Here is a 4,044-nt window from a genome sequence, read left to right as displayed (position 1 = left end):
CTTTGTGCTACTTTTACTGTTAAAGGACCTCTTTTGCAAAAAAATCTGGTGTGCGTGGTGGGTTGTTTGTGTTGTGTGGGTTTTTGTTTTTAACCCCCCGCCCGCCCCTTTTTAAAGAGGATCTAACTTGGTGGGAGGTGGAGGCGGACATCCTGATGTGACTGCTGCAATTGGCTGTTATATGACTGGAACGCTCCCAATTTTGTTTTTTTTTGTGTTTTGTTTTTTTTTTTGTTTTTTTAAGTTGAAAGCAAAACTGATTTGATCAGCCAAAGCCATGTTTCAGTCATTCCTTAGCATCCTGCCAGGATGAAGCACTTGCCAGCCACAGCATAAACTATTATAGGCTTGGTGGTGGGAAACCTTTTAAGGGGTCTGTTCACAGCATAGTGTTCTAGAACGCAAAAAGCACATGCAACATTTTTTGCAACGTAGTACTGCACAACACATAGCAATGCTGGCATTTTTACCACACACATTGTGAAAATCCAACAACAAGGTCCTAGTTTTAATTGAACAGGACACAGGCAAGAGTATTCATGCACCATGGGTTATAGGCGTGTACCTTCAAGTGACTGGACACTGGCAAAGCTTCAGGGGAAAAGTCCCCTAGGTGCCTCCAATATAACTCTACTTGAGTCTACAATTTTATAGTGTTTGAAAGAGAAAAATCCACTCTTGGCTTAACTAGTCTATATTTTGTTGCATCTTCCAATTCGTCAATCAAGCCCTCACGATCTATGCCGACATAGAAACAGCCTATCTAATTTGGTGCAACCCATGTAAAAATTTTAGGAGCTGTATCTGAACCCCACAGTGAGGGGAAATTGCTTTGGGCACTGGATCCTGCATGGGGCATTCACCTTGGTGCAATGAGTTGGCAACTGCAGGGGGCTATGCAAGTCTAGGTTAATCTCTAAGAAACCCAGTCCCTGAAGAACTCCTTGGGTATGCCCATCATAACAGGGGAATCCTGGACTTTATTTACAATTTTGTGTACAGGTAAAACAGGGTCACCCTGCATCTCTGACCATTATGGTGAAACAGGACTATGTTTTGGCATGGATACTTTTTTAAAGTTGCAGTTAACATTCATCCACCCAGTCTCAGGTGGATGATCAAGTGGTACATCACACCACTGATCATACTTTACCACCACTTCTGTCTAGAGTCTATTATGAATTACTCTGGTGCTTCCTCTCCTATTTGCCACAAGGTCTTGTTACAAGATGGACTACACCTGAGTTACTACGTACTCTATAAAAGAACATTTTTTCCCCTACCGTCTTTCAGGCCAGCACTCTGAGAGACCTCGGCTCCTCCCCATCTGAGGAAACACCTCCACCTACAATAAAAAAGCTCCACTCCCCTCTGACCTCGTTCAGGTGTTTCCTCCGGTGAGGAGGCGCAGGGCAGACGATAGGGGAGCCGAGGGCCGGATAGCCGGCTGAGAGGCCCGACGCAGCCGGGAGTGAAGGCCGGAGTGTCCGGCTGCATATCCTCCCTGGGCAGGCTGCGGGCAGTGAGAGTGCATCCCGGGGGACGGGACAAAGCACTTGCCTGTTCTTCGCTCCCCGACCCTCTCTGGCGAGGGGGGGCGTCGGGGTGGCCGTGGTGGGATCGGGGGGAGTTCCGCTCCTTCCCATGCTGGCGGTCGGAGGACTTTGCTGGGCCGGACGTCGGGAGACGACGGTTTCCGGCGGAAGGGGCGGGGCTTTGCCCAGGGCTGCGACTTCCGCTTCCGGTCGCGGCCCTCACACCACGGCGGCGTGAAATTTGAAAAGGCGGTGCGGTGCACAGCGGTCTGGGGGACAGACCAGCGCCAGGCGACCACCCTCCGGTACGGGATGTCGGAGGCACCGGGACCAGGAGATGCCAGCACCAGCCAGTCACAGGTAAGGTGCCTCAGTGGAGGCCTCCCCTACCTGTTGGCCCCTAGCAGTGGGAAGGTGGGGCAAGGGGTCTGCGGATTTGCAGGCCCTTTTTTGCTCTGCCAGGAAGGAGCGGGGGGGGGGGTGTTTAGTGTTGGACTGATTAGGCTTCCCTCCTCCCCCCCCTTTCTTTTGTGTCTTTCAGGGCAAGGCCCGAGCTAAACTTAGGCACCAGGAGCCCAAGCGGAGATGCCCTTCCTGTAAGGAAGTTTTGAAAGAATCTTGGCGAAAGGTTCTTTGTGGCCCATGTATACAGGGGTTGGTGAGGGAGGAGAAGCCGGAACAGGGGGACCTAGCCAGGTCAGTGAAGGAGTTGGCTACCACCTTCGACTCCTTCAAATCCCTCATGGAGAGGTTTGCCCTCCCATTACCTACACTTCCCCCCCCCCCCCCCAGGTAGCTTCGGTGAGTCGTCGGGAACCCCTTATGACCGGGGAGGAACCAGTGGGGGACTCCCAGTCTGAGGAGGGATCGGCGGGGGAGGGTCCCTCGGAGGAAGGGAGGGGCCCCTCCCGGTACAAATTGACTCTAGAGGAGGTAGATGAGCTCCTGGGGGCTATATACGAAACCCTGGACATTAAGGAGAAGGTTAAGGCCTTATCTCTCCATGACCAAATGTATCAGGGGTTGGAGGAGCACCAGCACAGAGTATTTCCTGTGCATGACATTTTGGTGGACACCATTAAGGAGTGGCAGGACCCGGAAAGGAAGCCGTTCTTCTCTAAGGCTTTGAGAAGGAGATTTCCGTTTTCAGAAGACCCGGAGGCGGTCTGGAACAAGAGCCCTAGACTAGACGCAGCCTTTTCCCAAACGACCAGGAGAACTGATCTGGCGTTTGAGGACATGGGGGTCTTACCAGACTTATTGGACAGAAGGGCGGAGTCTCTCCTTAGGAAGGCCTGGGACTCGACCCTGTACAACCTGAAGCCGGCCATGGCTACGACAGTGGTAGCCAGAAACTTAGAGTATTGGCTTACGCAATTACAGGCCCATATTGTGGCAGATTCTCCCAAGGAAAAAATCTTGGCCTCTTTTGAGACCCTTTTGCAAGGTGTTGGGTATATTGGTTCCTCCTGTGGGGGGAAGATTGGCGGCATTCCTCCCACAGTGGGAAGCCGTGGTCACCAGCCCCTTCATTTTTGATGTCATCCGAAGGGGTTACCGGTTGGAGTTTCTAAGGCCGCCATCCGAGACTTTTCTGGTGACGACCCGTCCAAGGGATCCGATGAAGGACGCGGCTCTGGTGGGCGCTTTAGAGATTCTAGAGTCCCAGGGGGTCATCTCCAGGGTTCCGGTAGAGGAACGAGGGAAGGGAGTTTATTCCCATGTGTTTGTGGTTCAAAAGCCGTCTGGGGCGTTCAGACTGATTTTGAACCTGAAACCCCTAAACAGGTCAGTGCGTTACCGGAGGTTCCGCATGGACTCCATTTTTACAATCAGGTCCCTAATATCGCCAGGTGCATTCATGGCATCCATAGACTTGAAGGACGCCTACCTACACGTGCCTGTGGCGGAAGCCTCTCAGAGGTTTCTCAGGTTGGCAGTGGGGGGGGGGAGGAAGGAATTCGACATTGGCAGTTCAGGGCTCTTCCATTCGGCCTTTCCTCCTCGCCAAGAGTATTCACCAAGGTTCTGTCGGAGGCACTGATTTCTATTCGCTTGAGGGGGATTTCAGTGGTGGCCTATCTGGACGATTTGCTGCTCTTCGCAGATTCAGAGGCTCACTTACGGCAAGACCTGGTTATAGTGAGGGGCCATCTAGAAAGCTTGGGGTGGATTTTGAATCTGGAGAAGTCCTGCCTGGTACCTTCTCAGAAACTGATTTACTTGGGCTACGCTCTAGATTCGGTGGACCAGAAGACCAGCCTGACTTTGGAAAAAATCACCAAGTTGGAAGCCGGGGTCAGATTACTACAGGGGAGCAGGTCGATATCCATAAGGCAGGCCATGTCGGTACTTGGATTACTGACAGCGTCCATTACGGCAGTTCAGTGGGCAGGTCTGCATATGTGTCCCCTCCAGTTGTGGATCCTGAGGGTTTGGGACAGGAGGAGTCACTCCCTAGAACGCAGGGTCCTGGTTCCCCCCAGTGTGAAGAGGTCTCTATGGTGGT

The 4,044-nt window shown here is 52.4% G+C and overlaps 1 protein-coding gene across 1 annotated transcript in view; it reads right to left on the bottom strand.

Annotated features, from left to right (window-relative positions):
• The window catches only part of APTX (aprataxin), an 88,018-nt gene that overhangs the window by 55,927 nt on the left and 28,047 nt on the right, over positions 1-4,044 (bottom strand). The gene's annotated exons all lie outside the window — the stretch shown is intronic.

Source organism: Staurois parvus, unplaced genomic scaffold, assembly GCF_062004578.1.
Source record: "Staurois parvus isolate SC_StPar_1 unplaced genomic scaffold, SC_StPar_1.0 ptg000091l, whole genome shotgun sequence".
NCBI lineage: Eukaryota > Metazoa > Chordata > Amphibia > Anura > Ranidae > Staurois > Staurois parvus.
Note: the sequence above shows the minus strand (reverse complement) of the source record. Positions and strands in the feature narration are given on the sequence as shown.